Source organism: Macaca nemestrina, chromosome 11 (genome assembly GCF_043159975.1).
Source record: "Macaca nemestrina isolate mMacNem1 chromosome 11, mMacNem.hap1, whole genome shotgun sequence".
In the NCBI taxonomy this organism is placed as follows: domain Eukaryota; kingdom Metazoa; phylum Chordata; class Mammalia; order Primates; family Cercopithecidae; genus Macaca; species Macaca nemestrina.
The window spans coordinates 4031693-4057181 of record NC_092135.1 but is presented as its reverse complement, the minus strand read 5'-3'; the positions used below and the strand labels follow the sequence as shown (position 1 = coordinate 4057181).

The following is a 25489-nucleotide window of genomic DNA, read 5'->3' as shown; positions in this document are numbered from 1 at the left end:
CTTGCCCCAGAGCACACTGGGGCTGAAATACCGTCTGTCCTTCCTGCCCGGGATGCTGACCTGCAACTCTGCTTGGCAGGGATTTGTGGGCACACATTAAAACTCAGGTAGGATGTTCTCCCCCTTCTGTCACCCCTGGCACCTTAAAAATCTCTCATCTAATTTGTTTTTGAGCTTGAATTTCACTTCATTGTTTTCCACCCATTCTTATAACCGCTGAGATTCTGCTGAATTCTTTCTGTTATTCTCACTGGTGTTTACGTTCCCTCCCAATTTCATATCCTCTCTGAATGTAATTAGCAGTCTGTGTATTCAAATCACTAAAAAGGCTGTCAGGGATTGCTCATGGTGAAGGCCGATGGCCTCGCCTCTCTCCAGCCCCGCTCACACACACACCAGGCATGCATATTGCCCACTGCCCGGGTGCCTGGGTACCGCTGTCTTTTGCCACCCTGCTGCAGCTTCTTGAACAGGGCTGTGGGAAGCTGCTCCAGATGAGCCTCCAGACTGCCCCACACTTGGGGTGACCAAGGGACACTTACAGTCAAGGTCATCCAATTGCCCCACACCACATTCCTTCCCCATCTCTGTGCATGTGGCTAACCTCCCTGAATAACAGGCTTTTCCTCTGTGCAGGAAGGACAGTGGCACCTGCTTCTCACTCTGTGTATGCGGAGGGGAGGTGGGAGTGGGAGGAGGAGAGATCACATGTCCACAGCAAGGAGCCGGGAGCTGGGACAGAGGAGATACTTAGTAAAAGCTTACTTCTTCCTCCTAGTCCTCTGAATGAAGAACAAATGTGCACTGTGGGCTTGCGTGAGTCTCTCCACTTCTGCTATGGCTAATGTGGTCACAAGGAGATTTTGGGAAGAAGATGAATTTGTCCAAATCCCTCCCCAAACTGTAGCTTTGTGAGAGTCCATTCCTGGATACCAGGCTCTGAGCAGGCCCACTTCCAGGGATACGCAGCTCTTGGGGTCATGTCTAAAAGGGACAGATCTCATTGGTTCTCCACAAAAGGGCTCATCTTATTTTGCTTCTGCAAGTATACCCAGCAGCTCACAATGCCTGGCACACACTGGCTGTGGCACTAACAGCCAGTGAGTCAATGTCCACAGCCCCCTTTTTCTTTAACAACAGAACACCTGGGTTGCAGCTGGACCCCAGGTCCCCTTGCAGTTGGCTGTGACCAGACAACCAAGTTCTGGTCGATGCAACACATGCAAATTTCAGGACATGTCTTTAAAGAGAAAGAGACGTCCTTCCCTTCCCCATCCTCCTCTGCCACTATCCAGAAGGCAAACTTGAAGGAAGGAGCGGGACCAGTTCCCTTGGACTATGTGATGGAAACTGCACACTGAACCCATCAGAGCAGAGAGAGGGGAGTCTGAGTCCAGTGCCGTCAGGCTGCACAGCAACCCTGGCCACCTGCTGGACACCCACATGAGAGGGAAGTCCGGTTCTAGCCTATTAGGGCACTGGTTTATATTTTGCATATTTTGCTTATCTGCCCAACAGATACACATTACAGTGGGCATTTAATCAATATTTATTGACTGAATAGCAAACTTTAGAAACCATGAAGTTTTTCCAGAACCGTCACAATAAAAACGAACCATACCTTGTATTAGGATTAACTGCAGGAGACTGACCTCTGGGATGGAGCGTGAGGACCGCAGCAGATGTTCTCCCTAGCAAACAACCGTTCACCTGGAGAAAGTTATAAAAACAATCATTTAAAGTCTCTGGAAATTGCTCTGCTGACATACCAACATGGAGAAGCATTTATTCAAGAAAACCTACCAAATCTTCATAAGAACAGGGAGCATCTGCGGACAGAACTAGCTCAGCCCCCAGTCCCAAGCTCTGTCTTAGAGAAAGCACTCCAGGAGCTAGAATCCAAGTCGGTACCACCAAAAAGGCAGGGATCCTCCTCTCTCCGGCTCCCAGTCTAGAGCTACAGCTTCTCCTGGTTACTGAGCCCTGCTCTGGGCAGGTATGGGCAAGAGGACAGGTTCCTTGAACTCAGCCTGTTCTTGGATTCTGATGTTTTGACATCTGGGCCCTTTGACATCAGGGCTCTGAGAGGCTGCCCTGCCCAGGGCGAGGCAATCCCTGGAGACAGTAAATGACCAGCTATTGTAAAATGTGGGTTTTATTGTAACTCAGGTACAGTGAGGCCAATAGCCTGGACACGACTGCCATTGAAAAGATAACTTGTTACTCACAGCCATGGGGAACTTTGAAAGAGGAAGCCAGGCTTAGTTGGATAAAGTTGGCCCAGGGATATGTCATATTAGTCAGGGTTTTCCAGAGATACAGAGCCAATGAGTTAGATATAGATACAGATAAAGGAGAAGGGATTTACTATGGGAATTAGCTCACACAACTACACAGGCTGAGATGTCCTGTGACCTGCTGCCTGCAAGCTGGAGAACCAGAGAAGCTGGTAGCCTGGCTCAGTCCAAGTCTGAAGGCCTGGGAACCAGTGAGGCCAAAGGCCTGAGAACCTGAGGGTCGCTGGTGCAAATCAGGAGTCTGAATGCTGGAGACCCTGGAGTTCCGATAAGCAGGAGAAGGGTGTCCTAGCTCTGGAAGAGACACGGAATTCACTTTTCCTTTTTGCCCTATATGGCTCTTCAGTGGATTGTACAGTGCCACCTACATTGGGTGAGAGTGAACCTTCCTTTCTCAGTCTACCGACTCAAATGCCAGCCTCTTCCAGAAACACTTCACAGGTCTACCCAGAAGTCATGCTCTATCAGCCATCTGGGTATCCACTAACCCAGTCTAGCTGACAGCTAAAATTAGCCATCATATGCCAAAATCCCTAGCAGAAGAAATCCATTCATTGCACTGGCAGTGCCAAGAGTGGGGTGGTCCGGTACCTCCTCCCCCAACCCCCTCATGGGGTGCACAGAACAGGGCTGCCACCCCAAACTAGGGTGCTAGGGTGAGGTGAGTGAAGTGCTCACTTCAGGTACAAAATTTAAAGAGGCACCAAAACACTCAGTAATCAAGGAAAATAATATTTATTGCATTTGTATTACATTATATATTGTATTATAAATATATAATAAATTAGAATTTTATATTTGTAAATAAATTATAAATAAAAATACTTTTAAGTCTAAATTAATACAAAAAATCGTAATGAATAAAACATTAAAATGGGAACAAAGATAAGATTCTAATTCCCAATTTTTCCTTTTGCCCCAGGCTCCAGAATGAACCCCCACGTATATGCCATTAGTGAGGGGCCCGGAACCAAAAAGAAATAAGTGAGCAGCGCTTGGGCCTCTGCGATATCATCTGTTCTGTATTGAAACTCACTAAAAGGAAATAAAAGAACATGGAAATGGCAACATTCTAAGGGGGAAACAGGCAGCCTCAGAAGGAATGAGGCCAGAATGTTCCCAAACACTTAGTCCCCACATTTCCAGCCACTCACAAAATAGAACCTTCTTTCAGACACCGAGAAGACCCGTCCACATGGACTGGCGCATGTAACCCCATAACACCACCAGATCTTCAGTGCTCTTCCTGTCTGCATTTTATAGATGAGGAAACAAGGTCCTGAGGCACTCTCACACAGCTAGCAAGGGGCGGGCCAGGACTAGATCCCGGACCATCCACCACAGACTCCTGCTTTCAGCATCTACACCCCACTACCCATCACACACGGCCACAGTACCAGTCTCCATGGTCAGCCTCCACGCCTGCACTCCGGCTGACCCCCCTGCACCTGGGCCACTGGCTCCTGGGTTCCTTGTACCTCTCAGATTTGGGCTCGTGGAAGGATCTGCATTGATTAGAATAGGGAATGGCCAAGGAAGGGGTCTGAAAAGCAAGCGCTTTCCCATTTGGCCAATGAGACAATGTAGGAATGAAACGTCCTGGGTCCAGGTAGCCAAGGAGGCACTGAGAATGAAAGATCCCAAAAACGTGAGCTGAAAAACAACTGTCTTCTGTGCCTGAGTAGTTCCTGACCCATCCCTAGTAGTCAACAAATGTGTGTTGACCCTCCAGTGAATTAATGCAGGGTTTCTCAGCCTCAGCACTGTGGACAGTCTAGGCTAGATGGTTCTTTTTGTTGCCAGGGGCTGTCCTGTGCATCGTTTGTTTGTTGCAGGGGCTGTCCTGTGCATTGTAGGATGTTAAGCAGCATCCCCGGCCTCCACCCACTAAAGGCCAGTAGTGCCTTCCAGCTGTGACAACCAATAACCTCTCCAAACATTGTCAAATGTCTCCTGCAGGGCAAAATCACCCAGCTGGGAGCCACTGTGTTAATGAAACAAAGAATAAAAACATGAACAGCTATTGGCCATCTTAAAGAAGACGGGGGCCCAACATGGCACTGAACAGAGCCAGATGAGAGTTGGTAGGCAGTAGGAAGGCCCTGGAACAACTCTATTAGGAAGCTGAGATCAAGTCACTGTGACTTCTTTCCCCACTCATCAAACTGCCTATCCATAGCAAATCTGCAAAGTGTGACACTTTCAACAGCAACAAATGACCTATCAGAGACCCAGCCCAGGGCTACGAGGACTGTCATTGTTCCACATGGCTGCCTGACTTATGCTTGGACCAGAAACAATTCACTACTTCTCCTTAAAAGAGGAATTTCCCCTCAGAGTGATGGATGGCCTGCCAGTCACTAACCACAAACCAACCCTATTTCTCACCCTTCACTGGGCTGTGCCACTCCAGGGCTTTACGGTAAATTAATCAACAATTGAGAGCAGGTTGGGCAAAGATGCAGGGTTGGGGGTTCAAATCTCCAAATTCAAAGAGACAAGGCCAATCAAATTATGTTTCCAGCCTCTGCCCCATCAGCCAGTGCTAGCTGGTGTCCGATTAGGAAAGGTAGAGGCAGACAAGCCTTGCATATTTGGGACTTGGAGTCACATGTCCCCAGCTGGAGTTAGCCTTCACATTGGTCCTTGAAGTTTCCTGTAAAGAAAGAGTATGGAAACCACAATAGGATGTATTCAGCACCTTTCAGATTGGCAAAAATTAAGCCTGACCATACAAAAGTTGATGGAAATATGGAATAATGAGAGCACGTTGCTTGTGGACATGTAAACAGGGAAAGCATCATGGAAGATGATTCGTGACTGTCCTGTGACTTGAACATACACATGTTGTGTGGCCCATCCATCCTCTTTCTAGATACCAAATGGGAATCAGCAGGAACATGTGAGTAGGATCACCACCACACGTAGAAAATGCAGCGTTGCTCACAGAGTACGAAGACAGGAATCCCCCAAACATCCATCAATAGGAGGACGAATGAACAGAATACTATATCAAATAGAGACAGATTTCACAAACATAGTATCCAATGGAATAAAAACAGCCCAAAGGGAATGGGTACAAAATTATTCCATTTCAGATAAAGCTCAAAAACCTCCAAAACTAAACATTATAACCTTTAGAGATACATTCCCATGTAATAAAACTATAAAACAACAAAAACTACCCCAAAAAAGTAAAGGATTGATGAGCTCAATTTCAAGAGAGTGATTGCAATTGAGAAAGATGTACTCTGGAGACCTCCCAGTTACTGGTAATGTTCTATTGCTCAAGCTGCGGGGTGGATACACAGGTGTTCACAAAGTTATTGTTACTGTTCAAAGCATATATGCAGATATTACTATATATTTATTCATATGCTTAAAATATAATTTCTAATAAAAAATTAAGGGGTGTGGATGAAATGGCGGAAGGAATGGTTAGCCTTTTCAGAGATGTTCCAGATGAGGTCAGAGTCCCTCAAAAAGATATGCCCTGTAAAATCAGGCTGATCCTCCACACAGCAAAGGCCCAAGGACTGCCCTTGCACAGGATCATCCAGTCTGCTAGGGGGCACTCCTTGGGAAGCCAAGAAATGCCTGAAGCTAAAGGAAAAGGGAAGGGACTGTCTTCCAGTCTCTGCTGCCTCTGACCCTCCTCCACAGAGCTAGCAGTGTGGCCTATGTCTCAGGCAGTTAATCCTACAAGGGAGGCTTCATCATACCCATTTTACAAATGAGAAAACAGGCTTAGAGAGTTGATATTACATGCCCCAGATTACACAACTACTAAAAAATGTAGACAGTCCCTAACTCTAGCCTGTCTGATGGCAAAACTTGACCTGTTTTCCATACTCAGGGTTCCCTGCTGAGTGTCTTCATTCACCAACCCCCTGCCCCAGCGACCACAGAAATGCCTTTGGAGACACAAATGGACAAAACCACCCCTTCCTCTCAGGCTGCTTTGCATAAGCTCAAATTAAAAAGAAAAATTTTAATTCGCCCAGCCCAGCTGCCAGGCCATTAGCATAGTTGGGCAGTTTATTTTCATGCTGCTGATAAAGACATACCCAAAACTGGAAACAAAAAGAGGATTAATTGGACTTACAGTTCCACATGGCTGGGGAGGCCTCAGAATCATGGCGGGAGGTGAAAGCACTTCTTACATGGTGGCGGCAAGAGAAAAATGAGGAAGAAGCAAAAGCGGAAACCCCGATAAGCCCATGAGATCTCGTGAGACTTACTCACTATCATGAGAATAGCACAGGAAAGACCGGCCCCCATGATTCAATTACCTCTCCCTGGCTTCCTCCCAAAACACGTGGGAATTCTGGGAGATACAATTCAAGTTGAGATTTGGGTGGGGACACAGCCAAACCGTATCATTCTGCCCCAGCCCCTCCAAATCTCATGTCCTCACATTTCAAAACCAATCATGCCTTCCAAACCATCCCCCAAAGTCTTAACTCATTTCAGCATTAACCCGAAAGTCCACAGTCCAAAGTCTCATCTGAGACAAGGCAAGTCCCTTCTGCCTATGAGCCTGTAAAATCAAAAGCAAGCTACTTATTTCTAGACACAATGGAGGTACAGGTAATGGGTAGATATAGCCGTTCTAAATGGGAGAAATTGGCCAAAACAAAGGGGTTACAGGGCCCACGCAAGTTTGAAATCCAGCAGGGCAGTCAAATTTTAGAGCTCCAAAATGATCTCCCTTGACTCCAGGTCTCATATCCAGGTCACACTGATGCAAAAGGTGAGTTCCCATGATCTTGAACAGCTCCGATCTTGTGGCTTTGCAGGGTACAGCCCTCCTCCTGGCTGCTTTCACAGGCTAGCATTGAGTGTCTGCAGCCTTTTCAGGGGCACGGTTCAAACTGCCAGCAGATCTACATTCTGGGGTCTAGAGGACAGCGGCCCTCTTCTCACAGCTCTACTAGGCAGTGCCCCAGTAGGGACTCTATGTGGGGGATCCAAGCCCCCATTTCCCTTCCACACTGCCCTAGCAGAGGTTCTCCATGAGGTCCCCATCCCTGCAGCAAACTTTTGCCCAGGCATCCAGGCATTTCCATACATCTTCTGGCATTTTCATACATCTTCTGAAATCTAGACGGAGGTTCCCAAACCTCAGTTCTTGACTTCTGTACACCCGCAGACTCAACACCACTTGGAAGCTGCCAAGGCTCAGGGCTTCCACCCTCTGAAACTACAGCCCAAGTTCTACTTTGGCCCTTTCCAGCCAAGGCTAGAGTCACTGGTAGAAGGGGCACCAAGTCCTGAGGCTGCACACATGGGGACTCTGGGCCCAGCCCACAAAACCACTTTTTCCTTGTGGGCCTCCAGATCTGTGACAGGAGGGGCAGCTGTGAAGGTCTCTGACATGGCCTGGAGACATTTTCCCCATGGTCTTGGGGATTAACATTAGGCAGTTTTAGACATGTTCAGTTTGAGATGTCTATGAGACATCCACGAAGAGATGTGATGTATGCAGTTGTTGAATCTAGAAAAAAGATAGACTTCAAGAGAGAAGTCAAGGCTGATTTACAAAATACTCCACATATGCCATCGTCAGCATATGTAGTATTTTAAATTCATGAGACTGAATGTACTCACCCGGGAGGAAAGTATAAATAGGGCAGAGAAGAAAGGAGCACTGGGACCCTCTGGCATTAAGAGTTACGGAGAGAAAAGGAGGAAACAATATGAGACCAAGTTGATCCAACAGTAATTCAACTGCTACATACATACATACACATCTTGTAAAGTTCAACCACCTCTAGAGATAGCTAACATAATCTAGAGTCTTTGCAAGATATTTGCAATATCCATCATACAATTAAAAATATACTAGTTATTCAAAGAAGCATAAAAATGTATCTACAATTGAGAGGAAAAGCATGAATAATGTTGATCATCCAAATTTTGGAATTAGAAGACAATGACTTTTTTTTAACTGTTGTAAATATATTAAAGAGTTAAGAGGAAAAAAATGAATAGAATGGGTGAGCAAACATATGAAGGATTTCAAAAGATGAATTTAAACTACAAAATGAGAACCAAATCAAAACTCTAGAACTGAAAAACACAATACACAAATGAAAAATGTATTAGATGAGTTTAGCATCAGACTTAACACAAAGAAAAAAAAAACAGTGGATTAAGGCATATTGACAGAAATTATCTAACTAAAAACACAGAGAATTTTTTTGGGTCCAATACTTATGGAGCAATATCAAAGAAAGAGAGAGTGGGAGGGTAAAAGAAATACTTGAGGAGAAAATAACCAAAATTTTTTCCAAAAATTGATGAAATATCTAAACCCAGATATCCCAAAGTGCCAAGCAGTACAAACACAAAGAAGACCATTCCTAACATGTCATAGGCAAAGTGCTGAAAATAAAAACTAAAGAAAAATATTTAAGTTATTCAGAGGCAAAGGACACTTTATATCTAGAGAAACAACCACATTTCAACCAGAAAAAAAACAAAAAAAAAAGGAACTGAGAAGACAAGCATACAATCTCTAAGTGCCAAAAGGGGAAAAAAGCAAACTCAGAATTCTGTCAGGTGAAAAACACTTTAAAAAATCAAAGCTAAAAAAAAAAATTTTTCAGGCAAATATAAAAAATGAGAAAATCTATTGCCAGCAGACTAGCACTACAAAAAAGTGTTAGAGGAAGTCCGTCAGACTGAACAGAAAAGATGCCAGATGAAAACCCAGACATGCAGGAAGAAATGAAAAGCACCAGAAATGCTAAATATGACTGTAAACATAAAAGAATACTGTTTTTAACTAATTTCCAAAAATTATTGTCTGTTTATAGTAAAAGTAATAAAAATACATAATAAATATATAGAATGTATAATATATGTAGAAGTAAAATATAAGGCAGTCATAGCCAAAAAGGCTGGAGGAAAGGAAAATTACTTTATACATGAAGCAATATAATAACTTATGGTAGATTATGATATTATTGCTTACATTAGCAAAAATGATACTGATAATACAGAAAAGCATAGCTAAATAGCAGAGAAAATAAGATGGAATTTTTTTTTAATTTCTTTAAATGCTAGATTACTCCAAAAGAAGGCAGGAATAAAGGAACAAAAGAACAGACACAAATGAACAAATATAAAACAAATAGCAAGATGATAGCCTTAAGTCCAACAATTTCAATAATTATCTCAAATGGAAATTAAGCACTTAAAAGACAAAAATTGTTAAACTGGATTTTTTAAAAAAACAATCTATAATTCTATGCTATTTACAAAAGACAGAGTTTAAATCTAGCCAACGATGTAAGTCAAAAGAAAAAGAGAAATATGCACTTTGTAGAAACTAATAACAAGAAAGTTTGAGTAACGAAAATAATAATAGCTATGGCAGACTTCAAGACATGGCCAGGGATTCAGAGGAATGTCTCACAACAATGAAAGGATTAATCAATCAGGAGCATATGACAGCCCTAATGTGGATGCGTCTGACAACAAGGCTTTAAAATATATGAAGCAAAATTTAACAGATTAAACAGGAGAAATAGACAAATTCACAGCTAGAATTGGAGACCTTAACACTCCGTAATTGGTAGAAAAAGCAGATTTTTAAAAATCGGTACAATATCAGTGAATGAAGCAACAAAACTAACGAATTTGGACCAATTGATGCATGTAGAACACAAAATGCACACTCCCTTTAAGTGCACATGGAACGTTAACCAAAATAAACCACATGCTGGTGCATAAAATATGCCTCAAAGGATTGAAATCTTACAAGGCAGGCTTTCATGCACTCTGGAATTAAATTAAAAAAAAAAAAAAAAAAGCAATTATTTTAAAAATTAACTAGGAAAAAAATCCCTCCAAATATCAGGGCAAAGAAAAACTCAAAAGGAAATCATTAACTCTTCTTATCTGAAAAACACAACAAATCAAAATATGTAGAAAACAGCTGAAGCACTGCTTACCAGGAAATTTATAGTTTTAATTTTACGTAAAAGGAAGCAAGAAAGTTTTAAATCAGCGGATTAAGCTTCCACCTCAGAACGAAGCAAAAGAAAAACAGAGTAACTCGAAAGCAAATAGAGTAATAAAGAAATAATGAATATTAGAGAGTTTTTAAAAATCACAAGAAGGCCAGGCAGGATGGCTCACGCCTGTAATCCCAGCACTTTGGGAGGCCAAGACGGTTGGATCACTTGAGGTCAGGAGTTGGAGACCAGCCTGGCCAACATGGCAAAACCCCATCTCTACTAAAAATACAAAAATTAGTCAGGAGTGGTGGCATGTGCCTATAATCTCAGCTATTCAGGAAGCTGAAGCAGGAGAATCACCTGAACTTGAGAGGCAGAGGTTGCAGTGAGCCCAGACTGCACCACTGCACTCCAGCCTGGGCCACAGAGCAAGACTCTATCTCAAAAATAAAAATAAAAATCACTGAAATAGAAAATACACTAGCCATGAAGAAAATCAGCAAAGCAAAAAATCAATTATTTTGAGAGATTAATAACAGGAATGATCCAGAAAACAAAATAAAATAAGGGAGAAATTAGCGGTATCAAGAATGAAATGAAATTAGAAATGTTCTGCAGACATCAAAAGGATAATAATAAAGTATTATGAACAACTTTATGTCAAGAAATTCATTAACTTAGATGATGGAACAGTTCCTTTAAAAATGCAACTTCCTAAAACTGTCCTAAGAAACAATAAAAATCTCAAGAGCTTTCTATTTTTTAAATAGAAGCTATAAATTAAAATAGTCTCACTTTAAACATTAACAAAAAACCCACCCAAAGCAAACAAACAAGCCTCCAAACTCAGATGGCTTTATTAGTGAATTCTACCAAAATTGCAAAAAACAAAAAAAAACTTATACAAACTCTATCAGAGAACAAAAAAGGAAACACTCGCAACTCATTTTATGAGATTAACAATCCTAATACAAAACTTTGACAATAATAGTACAAGAAAAAAAATTGCAGATTAATATAAATAGAGATGCCAAAAATTGTTAACAAAATATTAGCAAATTGAATCCAGTAACAGATGAAAAACAAATGTATGGAGTATATCATAGGAATGCAAGGTTTGCTCAGAATTAAAAATTCATAAATGTTGAGTACCAAAAAAAATAGAAGGAATGAATAAGACCTGCTATTTGATAGCACAACAGGGGGACCACAGTCAATAATAACTTAATTGTACATTTAAAAATAACTAAAAGAGTGTAATTTGATTGTTTGCAACACAAAGGCTAAATGTTGAGGGGATGGAGACCCCACTCTTTAGAATGTGATTATTACTCATTGCATGCCTATATCAAAACATCTCATGCACCCCATAAATATATACACCTACGTACCCACAAAAATTAAAAACATTTTTAAAAGTAATCAATATAATTCAACATATTAACACAATAAATATGTAAAACCATGTGATAGTCTCAAGAGATTAAGAGAAAGCATTATTCGCCTGGGCGCGGTGGCTCACGCCTGTAATCCTAGCACTTTGGGAGGCTGAGGCATGTGGATCACGAGGTCAGGAGATCGAGACCGTCCTGGCTAACACGGTGAAACCCCGTCTCTACTAAAAATACCAAAAAAATGAGCCGGACGTGGTGACGGGCGCCTGTAGTCCCAGCTACTCTGGAGGCTGAGGCCGGAGAATGGCGTGAACCCGGGAGGAGGAGCTTGCAGTGAGCGGAGATCCTGCCACTGCACTCCAGCGTGGGCGACAGAGTGAGACTCCATCTCAAAAATAAAATAAAATTAAATTAAATTTAAAAAAAAACACACCTTAGGAGTTATTCATAAATAAAAATTCTCAGCAAGCAAAAGATAGAAGAAAATTTCCTCAATCTGAAAAAGAATTTCTATGAAAAATACATAGCCGACAACATATATAAGGATGAAATATTCAACATTTGCCCTCTTAAGACTAGGAACTAGGCAAAGATATTCATTTTTATCAAGTTTATACAGTACAGTACTGAAGGTTTTAGTAGTCCTCTAAGGCAAGACAAAGAAAGGACATAGGCCATCTTTATTTGCAGATGACATGATTGTAGAAAAATCCAAAGAAACCTATACATTTCTAGAATAATTAGTGAATTTAACAAGATTGGAGAGTTAAAAGTCAAAATAAAATAATCAGTATTATTTTTAAACACTAGCAACAAATGGAAAATGAATTTTTTATTAAAAAATATTGTTTTTGCTATGGTTTGAATATTTGTCCCCTCTGAAACTCATGTTGAAATTAATCCCCAATGTAGCAGTGTTGAGGGGTGAGCCTTTAAGAGGTGACTGGAGGCCGGGCCCTGTGGCTCATGCCTGTAATCCCAGCACTTTGGCAGGCCGAGGCGGGTGGATCACAAAGTTGGGAGTTAAAGATCAGCCTGTCCAACATGGTGAAACCCCGTCTCTCCTAAAAAACACAAAAATTAGCTGGGTGTGGTGGTGCATGCCTGTAGTCCCAGCTACTCGGGAGGCTGAGGCAGGAGAATCACTTGAACCCAGGAGGCAGAGGTTGCAGTGAGCTGAGATCGTGCCACTGCACTCCAGCCTGGGCGACAGAATGAGACTCTGTCTCAAATAATAATAATAAGAAGAAGAAGAGGTGATTGGATCATGAGAGCCTTGCCCTTATTAATGCATTTATTCATTCATGGATTAAGGGGTTAGTGGATTGTTTGGTTATCACAGGAGTGCAACTGGTGGCTTTACAAGAAGAGAAAGAGAGACCTGAGCTAGGCTTGAGCACCTCAGCCTCCTCATCATGTGATACTGGAACTCTTCAGAGTGTCTTCATCAGTAAGAAGGGTCTTGCTAGAGGCGGTCTCTCAACTTTGGATTTCTCAGCCTCTATAACTGTAGAAATTAATTTCTTTTCTTTATGAATTACCTACTTTCAGATATGCTAAGTAACAAAAATGGACTAATGCAATTTCCGATAGCATTCAAAAAAGTAAATATGTTGAAACAAATTTAACTGATAAATGTGCAAGACCTCTATACAAAAAATAGTATATGACATTGCTAAAAGAAAGTAAAGACCTAAATAAATGGAAAGATACCCTATACTCAAGGATTGGAAGACTATTGTAACAGATGCCAATTCTAATCCAAATTGATCTATAGATTCAATGAAATCACCAGTCAAAACCCCAGCAGGATTTATTATAGAAACTGACAAGCTGATTCTAAAATTTATACACGAATGCAGAGGACTAGAATAGCCAAAGCAATCTAAAAAGAGAACAAAATTGGAGGACTTACGGTACCTGATTTCCAAACTTTATTTGAAGCTACAATTGTAAAGACTGTGTGCTATTAGCTCAAGGATAGAAAAAGACATCAAAGTAACAGAAAATAAAGTCCAGAAATTGACCTACACCCGTATGGCCAAGTGATTTTTAGCAAAGGCACAAAAACAGTGAGGAAAGAACAGTATTTTTAACACACAGTGCTGAAATAACCGCATAGCACATGGAAGAAATTAACTTTGTCTATCACCTTGCACCATTCACACAACTTCATTCAAGATGGATCATAGCCTTAAATATAAAGGCTAAAACTAAAAATATTCTAGAAGGAAAAAATAGGAGGATATTTTTACAATCGTAGGATTTATTAGACAGGTCCTAGAAGCATAAGTCATAAAATTAAAAACACGAATAAATTATACTTCATCAAAATTAAAATATTTTGCTCATAAAAAGACACTACTCTTTAAAAAAGAGAAGAAAAGCTATAGATTTTTCTGTGATATAATTATTGAACCAAATATCAGACCAAAAACTTACATCCAAAATGTGTAAAGAACTCTTAAAAGTCAATGAGAAAAAGACAGACAACACAATTATTTTAAAGGAGAAAAAAGAAAACAAACAAATGGCCAGGAAGTGCACGAAAAGGTGCTCAACATCATCACCTGGGAAATGCAGTGATGTCATTCACGCCTGCACAAAGGGCTAGAATTAAAAATTTACAATACAAAGTGCTGATGAGGATGTGGAGCAATTGAAATTCTTATGTGTTAGTGTCAGGAGGGTGAAAAGGCTTAAAACACTCTAGCAAGGTGATTAGCAGCTTCTGTTGAAGTTAAACAAACACCTACTCTACACAGGAATATAACCAAGGGACATTAAGGTGTAGGCCCACAAGAAAACCTACATAAAAATGTTCATAACAGCTTTATTCATAATAACTCAGAGCTAGAAAAAAAAAATATATATATATATATAAACAGGATAATCAATAAACAAACAAATTGTAATATATTTAAACAAGGGTCTCCCCACAAAAACTAATAGGCTGAACCACTGATACTTGGGTGGATCAAATCTCAAAAACATTGTTTAAATGAAAGAAACCAGATACATTCTATAAATAGGAGGTTCGAGAGCAGGAAAAACTAATCTACTGTGATGGAAATCAAAACAATGACTGCCTTGGCTGAAAAGGATTGAAAGGTAGCTTTTTGGGATGATGGAAATATTTTATATCTTGATTTGGGTTCGTGGGAATACATATACTGTCCATGGGAATACATATTTGTCAAAATCGTTTGAACTGTACACTGAAATCTGTTTACTTTCCTCTATCTAAATTTGCCTCAATATAAAAATAACAAACATTTTAAAGTGAGAAAACGACAGGAGGAGCTTTGGAGTCAGTACACATACAAGTGTTTCAGGAAGCTTTGCTACAAATGGGAGCAGAGAAATGGTATAGTATGTTAGATATAGTGAACTCCAAGTTTCTCTTCAAATAATCAGTATGTCAGTATGTTTAGCTCTCTTATTCTTTGGTTCTCCATTTTAAAGTGTAACTTCCTGGTTCTCTTCGCCCCCTTGCCTCTAGTTTCAGTAAACAACTTTCCCGCCAATTCTAATCAGTAGTTCACGTCTGTTCCCCAGGTCATCTGCTCTGACCTGAGTTACCCCTGGTCACCTCCTCCGTCCTAACTCATCCTGAGTCACCTGTTCTATAACCGCCCTTCCTGCCAAACTACTAACCCCACCACTCTGGCTCGTACCCCTGCTCTCTTAAAAATAAGCAATTGGAATTAGCTTAGACCGTGTGGTCAAACCCTAGCCAATAGGGGAAAAACACAGCAGTAGGGGCTACCTGCATCAGGAATAAGAACCCTTTCCCTTCCCTCGTTCAGGTGTGTTCTCACCATTGTACCATCCATGAGTTGCACCCTTCTATAAAAGTAAAAATTGCCTTGCTGAGAAAAGTAAATTTATGTTTGAGTGCTATTTCTTCTTTTCAGCACTGAGGAACAAGCATTTGTTTCTAACAGTAGCTGATGGGACAATGTGAGGAAGACATATTTGTTTATTTTTTAAGACAAGAGAGATGACTGCACAGTTGAATGCTTATGGGAATGAGCCAGGAGGACGGCAAGGACTGCTGGAGTGATTTCCTGGAGAAGACAGAGGATGTGAGCTCTAGACCCCCAGATGGGGGGCTGAATTGAAGTTAGAACCCAGGTGGACCCTCTATGGCAAAGGGGCAGGAGGGCAGAGGATGTGGGACAAGATGGTAACAGGTGGGGGATGATAAGCTGGGGTCTGTGGATGTAATCTCTTCTGATTGTTTCTCCTTTTGCAGTGAAGTGGGAAGGAAGGAAGGTTTTCAGAGGGAGCATGAAGATGAGGGAGGAAGTTGTGGAGGAAAGGATGAAAGAGTCCTTTAGGATCTGGGAGAGGGCTGGCCTGCAGCGGGAGTCCACCAACCATGGCCCTCAGGCCAAATCCTGCTGCTGCCTGGTTCATATATGGCCCAGGAGCTAAGAAAGGATTTCACATTTTGTAATGGCTGAGAAAAAAAAAAAATCAAAAGAATAACAATTTTTTGGCATGTGAAAATTATATGAAATCTAAATTTCAGTTTCCATACATAAAGCTTTATTGGAACATAGCCACACTTCTTCATTTCCCTAGTGCCCGTGGCAGCAGTGCTGAGTGAGAGCAGGAGGCCCATAAAGCCTGAAATATTTACCACCTGGCTCTTTACAGCCCGTTTACCAAACCAACATGATTGCTGGGCAGAATGAAGAGTTCACTTTGGGGACTGTGGTCTTGAGTTTACAGTGAAACACATCAATGTAGTTGTATGATTTTTGTTGTCTGCAATGTGGCAATAATTAGGTCACAGTTTGGTTGCTGATTTAGTTAAATATATGTAGAGTTTCTAGCATAAACGAAGTATTTATTCAACATGAAACCCCCCACCTATTACCACTACCTCCTCTTGAGGCAAAAATGCACCGAGGAGGTGAAGTGCAAAGATCACAGTGGGATTCTAGTCAGATGGGGGCTGCCTCCTGAACCCTGAACCAGTTTTTCCTGTTCCAAACTTCTCCTCTGTAAGCCTGGGCTTCTTTTGCATCCCCTCGGGGTGACTGGTCAGCTTTGCTTGTACAACAACTACAACAACCCCAATTCAAAACTATTCTGACCTTGCCCCTTGCAGGACAGTCCTGTGGGTGGCCCTGGGTCAATCCATTCTCTCCCACTTTCTCTCTTGTAGTTCTCAAGAATAACCATAGAATGTGCTGGGAATGCAACGTCCTGAGGAAGGAGGAACAGCCCAGACCAGCCCCAGCTCTGTGCCAGTCTCTCCTGCAACAGGATGTCCTTCAGTGCTTTAGCCCAGAGTGTCCTGGTGTCCTTGGGGTATAAAACCCAGGGCAGGTTGCTTTCCAGAGCCCCTCAGCTGTGGTGCAAGTGGGCACGTGCAGACAAGAACCCATCTGCCCTGAGCAGCTTCCTGAGCCTCAGGGGACCCTTGTCATGAATCCTAGCTTCTATTGCCGCTTGCTCCCTGTCTGTGAGTAATCAAGCTGTTTCATGTAACTGTGTGAGTGTTCCATCTTACCAGACTTGAGCAAGCAGTAGAAATTGCATCCCGAGTCAGTGTGCCGAAATGGTAAGCCATGCACAGTAAACTGCTTTGCGTGCCTAATCCTCGCTGGCAGAGAGAGCTGTGACCCAGCGTCTGTGGGTTCAAGAACTTAGATTCAGGGACCAAACCGAGTAGGAGCATTTTGGAGGAGCTTCCTCCACCCGGCCCCTCGCCACCCTTACCGTGAACATTCTCCCACCAATGCAGTTTCATAAAACAAACACAAGAAAGAGTTTGAGGGAGTGCCGGCGTCACTGTTACTTCCCATGAATGAGAAATGCCATAGCCTTTTTAAGACGTTTTAGAAATTTTAATCCAGTAGCAAAAAAAAAATCATTATTTTCTTAAATTTAATTAATTTACTAAACTCCTCATGGTTCGTTGGATTCAATCCTGTATCTGTGATCTTTCTGGGTCCATTACACTCATGGGATTCGACTTCATCTCTTCGAACTCATAAAAATCTCATCAAAATGGAAATAAAATGTGATTTTGAACTTTCTAATGCAGGCGCCCATCCTGGCTCCCCAGCACTCTGGAATTAATGGCCTCTCTCCCCCACCCTCTTTGTCGAGAACACTTTAGTTCTGTGCCGACGGCATGGGGAAAAAGATGTTGTCATGGTGAACAGTCCCTGCCCATTCAGTCTTTCCAGCTCCCGCATCACACAGGAGGGACACTGAGAGGTCCACAGAGCCACCACTCGCTATGGCCGGCTCTTAGGATTCCACGTCCCATGGAGATTTTTTATTTTTTAATGAAAGGAAGGAAGGGCACTGTCCCAATTAAGGAAAAGAGTAGAATCACTTTTGAGCAGGCTTCTGCACAGATGTGAGGTGTGGCGGGCCGCATCCCCAGCGTGGCCACACAGCCAGCCCTGCCTGTGCTCCCCACACACCTCCCACCCTCCCTAGGTACTGGCTCAGTACCGGCCTCATAAGCTTAGGACAGCACTGAATGGAGGTGCCATTATCTCCATTTTTTCAAATAAGAAATTCAGAACCAAAGGAGGCATTTAGCAACCTGTCCACGCTCACACAGCCAGCAAGGGACACAGCAGGGCTGGTTACAGCACGATGAGGTCAACCCCAGGGATGATGAGCGGAGGCCAAGCGTCCTCTCCAGGCCAGGCCTGGGGCCACATGCTGTCCAGGCTGACCTCGTTCACTCTGCACAGCGGCTCGAATGGTTCCATGGTTACCAGCCCCAGGTTACAGATGGGTGAACAAAGCGGAGCAGTGAAGCCTCCCAAGACCACAGCCAGAAAGCGGCTGAGCAGTCACGGCGAGGGCTGTGGACTCCCCGGCCCCAGAGTCCACGCCTTCTATCATCAGGTTCACATCTGCTGGCTAGACACGTCCCCAGGACCGAAGTGCGAAATGTACCCTCTCCTCTTGGAATGTCCAAAACAGACTGGTATTTTTCAAATTGGAATTTTACTTAATCTGAGTGCCTCTAAGGATATCCAAACTTCTAGCCCAGGAAGAGAGTCTGGCGGAATGTTCAGCTTTCCGGTCTGTGCTTCCAGACCTCGTCCCGGGACCGTGGGTCCTGCCTCAGTTCCCAGGTGTTGAGAGAGGAACGAAGGCCCTTCCAACTGGTCCCCAGGGGCTCACGGCCCCCATGGCTGTTCACAGAGCTATTCACAAGTGTGCCAGGTCTCCCCACGTGACTTGTTCTGAACAATAAAACATAAGGCAAAACAACACGTATCACCCCTGGGCAGGAGTGTTAAGAGAAAATGCACGCCTTACCACACTTCTTTCCATTCATCTCGGTGATGGAAGAACTCATGTGAGATGGGACCTTCATCAGCCTCAGTCCCTGAGTGACAGTAAGAGTGGAGCCCCTGCCAGCCATCTGTAAGGAGCACTAAATTCTTTTGTAAAGCCACTGAGATGAGCGGTTGTTTATCAATACAGCACAACCTGGCCAGTACACGCAACACATACTCCTACAAACTCCCCAATCATGCACACATGCCCCTCCAACCACACACACATAGACACATACACTCCTACAACCACACACAGACACACACACTCATACAACCAGGCACATATACACACACATGCCCGTACAGCCATGCACACATACACACAGGCACCTACAACCACACATAGACACACACACACCTACAAACACACACACAAACACACATACACCTACAACCATGCACACATGCACACACATACCCCTACAACCATGCATGCATCCACTACCACAGGCACCTACAACCACACACACACTCCTACAACCACACACACAGACACACACACTCCTACAACCAGGCACACATGCACACACATGCCCCTACAGCCATGCATGCATCCACACACAGGCACCTACAACCGCATACACAGACACTCCTACAACCATGCACACATGTACACACAGGCACCTACAACCACACACACAGACCCACATACACCTACAACCATGCGCACATGCACACACACTCCTACAACCACATACACAAACACACACACTCCTACAACCATACACACATAGACATACACATATTCCTACAATCCTCCCACACACATGCCCTCACACTCCCATGCACATGCCCCACACACACGCCTGCAACCTCACACACATGCACATATATGCCCTGTGTGGTTGATGGGGGCACATGGGAGCAAGGTCAGCCTGTATGGGAGCTGCAGGCTGGGCAGAGTCTCAAAGAATGAGTGGGTGCTCCCCAGATGAAAGGTGGGGCTCTGGACACTTCAGGCATAGGAACAGCAAAGGTACAAGGAGGGTAGGGGCAGCCTCCTGGGCCTGACGGGTGTGCTGGCTGGATGCCAAGTACCCGGCAGGGCGTGTGGCTCGGGTGAGGTGGGAGGTGGGCAAGGCCAGATCCTGACCAGGCAACCACTCACATGAAACCCACTACAGTGGTGCAACCTGGGGGCTTTTAAGGGCCTTTGCCTTTGGGTGGCAAAGAGCATGCTCAGGCCCTCAAGCTGGTCAGTCAGATTCGTCTAGGGAAAGACATGTAGGGCAGCCAAGAGAAGACAGGAGACAGCAGGGGCGCGCAGTGGTCCCACCTGGCAGGGCTGGAAGAAGTGGAAGAGGGGACAGGCAAGACACAATAGATGCTTCAAAGCTGAGACACACGGAAGAGCTGCCTTCCTACTGCTGTGTTCAAAGCGCTTCCACTCCTGACCTCCCACAATCCCCAGGGCAATAGAGCCATTTGCATTCACATGGCTATTATCAAAAAACAAATGAAAAGAAAACAAACAAACAAAACAAAGCAGAAAATAACAAGCATTGAGAATCTGGAGAAATTAGAATCCTTGTGCACTGGGATGGGAATGCAAAATGGTGCATCTGCTGTGGAAAACAGCAGGGGGTTTCCTCAAAAAGTTAAACATACAATTACCATATGACCCAGAAATCCCACGGCTGGGTGTATACCCAAAAGAACTGAAAGCAAGATCTCAAACTGATATTTGCATACCATGTTCCTAGCAGCATTATTCACAGCAGCCGAAAGGGAAGCCACCCAAGTGCCCATCGAGGGATGAACAGATCAACAAAATGTGGTATCACATACAAAAGGATGTGGTTCTGCCTTAAAGAAGAAGAAAATTCTGGCACATGCTACGATGTGGATGAATCTTGAGGACATCATGTTAAGCTAATCACAGAGGGAAAATACTATATGATTCCACTTCTATGGGATGCCGGGAATAGTCAAATCCATGGAGAGAAAACAGAATGGGGGTGCCAGGGGCTGGAGGGAGGGGAATGGGAAGTTCGTGTTGAATGGGGACGGAGCTTCGGTTTGGGGAAATGGAGGGTTCTGGAGATGGATGGTGGTGATGGGTGCACAACGATGTGAATGTACTTTAATGCCACCGAGCTGTATATTTTAAAAGGCTTAAACAGTAAATTTTGTTATGTGAATTTTACCACAATTTTAAAAATTCAGACTTTCTTAAAATCCAGATCTGGCTCGTTGCAGCTGTTGACCATGGGAAATTAATCTCTCTGTGCCTCTCTCTCTTTTGAGATTTCAACGATTTGTGATGACGATGCATGCGGACTGCCCAGCAGGCTGCCTGGCTTGGAGGAGGCATTTGCGAAATGATTAGCACAATCAACTGCCTCCTCCGTGCCCCTGATGTGTGCAGGTTGCAGGAGGTCACAGCAGGAAGAAGGAGCCTCTGCCTCATCCTCAAGAGTCCTATCTGGAATCCATCCTGGGTGAAGAGATGAGTCCGCACCCCATAGGCAGGGAGAGAGCGGTTCAGCTCCATGTAGACCCCTGGGCAAGGGTCTTCAGCTCAAAGGTGCCCCCGAGGGAGACCAGGTTGGCCAGGAATGGCTCCCAGTGGGCAGGACGAGGGGCATCTGCAGCCAACAGAGCCTCCTAACACATCCTGCCTCCACATACCCATGTGCCAGACAAACAGTTCTGTGTGTTCTGCAACATGGGAAAGGCTGGGAAACGGAATTCTTGCTCACCCGCAACTACTTGCATTGGAAAAAACAATAGGAGCTAGTTTTTCCGGGAGCCCGCCACGTGCTAGAAATTTTTTTTATAAAATCTCATCAATCCTAATAAGAAATATCCTAAATAGATGTTGCCATTTGCATTTTTGAAGATGAGGACACTGAGGCCCATAGAGGTTAAGGGATGCCCCCAAGGTCACATGCATGGCATTGAGAGGGGGGTTGTAAGCCAGGTGTGTCTGGCCACAAAGCCTCTCTCCTTTCTGACATGCCCCAAGATTCCACACCTGGCCCATGGCTCGGGCAGATGGCGCCATTCCCCTGCAGCCATTCCGTAACCCACTCAACTCAGCCTTGTCCCCTTCTCACCCCAAGAGCAACACAGATTCCTGACAGTGGGGGAGAGAGAGGTAGGAGGACTAAGTGCACCTGTGCCCTTTTTTCTTTCAACCAGTCAGCTCAGCATCTACACAGAAAGCCCCCACCAGGAGCCCTGAGAGCGTGAATGACTCCCCTCTTGGGCCTCCTGAACCCAAGAGCATCTGTTTGGTGCTTACCTGTACTGGGCATCCAGCAATAGTTCAGACAAACACCAGAGTAGCCCACATGCCCCGCATCAACCCAGGAGACTGGAAGGCAAAGCACGCTGAGTCACCACAGAGCAGGCCCTGGCTAATTAACAGGGACACATAGCATGGTAAAGGGTTGCATCAGTACCTATATCTGAGAAAGAGCTCCTGGTCAAGGAAGATATGCCTGTCACCCCACCTCCCCACAGAGGGGAGTTCACAAGGATCTCAAATCCCAGGGGAGGCCTCTCCCAGCATGGAAAGTGGACAGCCTGAAAGCCTTCAGATGAAGCAAGGGCAGGCCTGGGAGCTCCACTCCATAGCAGCCTGCTCGCCTCCCCAGATCTCATATCTCAGCCCGCAACCAGAGGCCAAGATGCACTGTCTCCCTGAGTTTATTCCCTGGGTCATCTCCAGCGTTCTCCACTGACCCTGAAGCTCTCCTTTTCTGGAATGACATCATGCTTACTGGAAACCCAGCAGCAGATCCCTGGGACCCCACACTCTGTGCTCCCCTGGCCCTGCCATGGCAACAAGCGTCAGGGTGTGCGCTCTCATTTTATGTACAGGTAAATCAAGCACCACAGTATGAAAGGGATTCAGACATCGCCTGCCTCCTACCTAATCAGGTGCCTGTCTGACCTTGGCCTTTCAAAGACAGAGAACAAAGGGGACCCCAGTGCCACACAAGCCCTAGGGGAGAGACAGCCTCTGCCCTGCGGTAGGGAAAACAATCGGTGAAGCTCCCTCTACCCATACTGACATGGCTCCCCTTTGGCGCCATCCACCCATCCATCTCCCACCCATCAACCCACCTATTCATCTATCCACTCACCTCTCCATCTGTTCACTACCCAGCCATCCATCCATTCATCCATTCACTCAATAAACATTCCTGCCTACCTACACTATGCCCGGCCCTGTCCTGGATGCTGGGTGCTTACAGAAAACGCAAGGTGCATAGATAGGGTAGGGACCATGTTAGAGGGAGGTAAACATAGCACAGGATTACTCTGGCTGGCTGAGGCCTCAGAGCTGTGCAGGAAGCTGGTCTATGGCTGCCTGTAGTTGGAACTCAGCTCTGCGCACATGGCAGTGTCCAGAACGGCCTCCCATGGCCAGGTCTGGACTCCCCAGTCAGACCGTACCCCTGAGGGCAGCTATGTGGCTATTAAAGATTTGTGCCCCACTCGGTGAGGAAACTGAGTTTTGCAGGTAGGGGGTAACAAGAAGCCTCTTATCTAGAATGGTGGTGACCAGCACATTTCCAGGCCCGGAGTGCTCATGGCCCTCATCTTGTTCCCTACAGTGCCATTCTCCTTGATGGTGTAGGTGATGGTGAGTGAAGGATGCAGCTGGTCCCAGTGAGTTGTTTCTGTGCCAATATGACATCTGTTCCCCTCTGGCAGCCCTACATAGTTGTTTTCAAAATACCTTAAATCTTTCACATACTTAAGTACCGGCATTCTCATACCAGATTTGGTTTCAGGGCACACCAGGGCAGGAGGTGTGGGATGAACATCCCACTGTAGTTACCTCCTTGACCAGCACAGAGGCCTGTGGGCTACACACTGAGCCAGACTGGGACCCGTCACCATAAAGGGAAGGGAAGCACCCCCAGCCCTCTCCGTGAAGCAAATGTGATGTGCTTTGAGCCCTGCTCATAACTCTCCCTGGCTCCTCTGCCCTCAGATAAAATCAGCCTCTGCGGGACCGACTGACCCTAGAGGTCAGTGACCTCACAGATCTATAGATGGTGGCTCTGTGGCCCCCAGGGAGCAGGTGTCATCTTAGCTTATGACCATCATTCCTGCAGACATCAGCTACAGTCATCCTGGCCAAGGAGCAGCTGGTGAGTCCTTAAAAGCATTGATACCGGCCGGGCACGGTGGCTCATGCCTGTAACCCCAGCACTTTGGGAGACCAAGGTGGGCGATCATGAGATCAGGAGTTCGAGACCAGCCTGGCCAACATGGTGAAACCCTGTCTCTACTAAAAATACAAAAATTAGCCAGGCATGGTGGCAAGCGCCTGTAATCCCAGCTACTCTGGAGGCTGAGGCAGGAGAATTGTTTGAACCCGGGAGGTGGAGGTTGCAGTGAGCCGAGATTGTGCCACTGCACTCCAGCCTGGGCAATAGAGTGAGACTCTGTCTCAAAAAAAAAAAAAAAAAAGTATTGATACTACTGCCTGCATGGTCCCTTCTGGGAGGGCCAATGGAGACTGCCTAGGGTGAGTCCGACAGAGCCACCATGGGCCACACACATCATGGCTTATAGATGGTGTCCACTCATTAGCCTCAGTCATGCTCACGACATGCCCTTTACCGATGAAAAAACAGACCAGTGGAGCTCATGCCCAGGCACCTGCAGCAGCTCTGCCTATTTTACGTATCAACTCCACCAGGACACGGGGTGCCCAGGCATTTGTTCAGACATTATTCTAGATGTGTCTGTGGATAAACATTGAATCAGTAGGTTGAGTAAAGCAGATGACCCTCCCTAAGTGGGTGGGCCTCATCCTATCAGTGGAAGACCTGAATAAGAGAAAAGGCTGACCTGACCCGACCTGGAGCAAGGGGGAATTCTTCCTGCCTGGCGGCCCTCGAGTTGGCACATCAGCTCTACAGATTTTGAACTTGTCAGCCTGCCTCCTCTTTTCTTTCTCTTTCTCTCTCTCTCTCCAGATAGATAGACACATACATACATAGATACATACATAGATATAATATCATATCATATATATGTGTGTGTATATATGTGTGTGTGTGTGTGTGTATCCTACTGATTCTGTTTCTCTGCAGAGCCCTGACCATCTCTCTAGGAAGCCTCTGGCCACACTCCCAGTCTCGAAGTTGGGGAGCAGCCGAAGAGGGGAGGTGTGAGGGGCTGAGGAGGCAGTGAGTATGCAAAGTGCACAGGCGGGCTCCACGCCAGGCCCAGTGGGTCCATCCTACCTTGCTGGATGTCCTTATGGGTTTCCACGGGGCCTCGGAATCCTCACATGGGAACCGGGAGACCCACATCTTAGCTCCCAAAGGCGCCTGGAGGGCTCTGGACAAATGAAGCCTCCATCCGGGACACACGGACTTGTGCTGCTGCTGTTCCCTCCTGGGCTGGAGCAGGCCCGGCTGGGAGCTCCAGGCCCCTCCAGGGTCCTCCATGGTTCAAGGCCTCTCTCAAACCTCGCTCCTTCACCACAGACCGCACCAGGGCCTTGCGCCTTATTTTTCTGCTCTTAG

General features: G+C 44.9%; 1 long non-coding RNA gene across 1 annotated transcript; it reads right to left on the bottom strand.

The window, feature by feature from the left end:
* LOC105492636 (uncharacterized) lies at positions 1-25474 on the bottom strand. The gene is made up of 3 exons (XR_011609492.1): positions 25205-25474; positions 1622-1710; positions 1-68 (listed from the first exon to the last, which is right to left on the bottom strand). It is a non-coding gene; the product is annotated as an uncharacterized lncRNA (long non-coding RNA).
* Between the last annotated feature and the right edge of the window lie 15 nt (positions 25475-25489).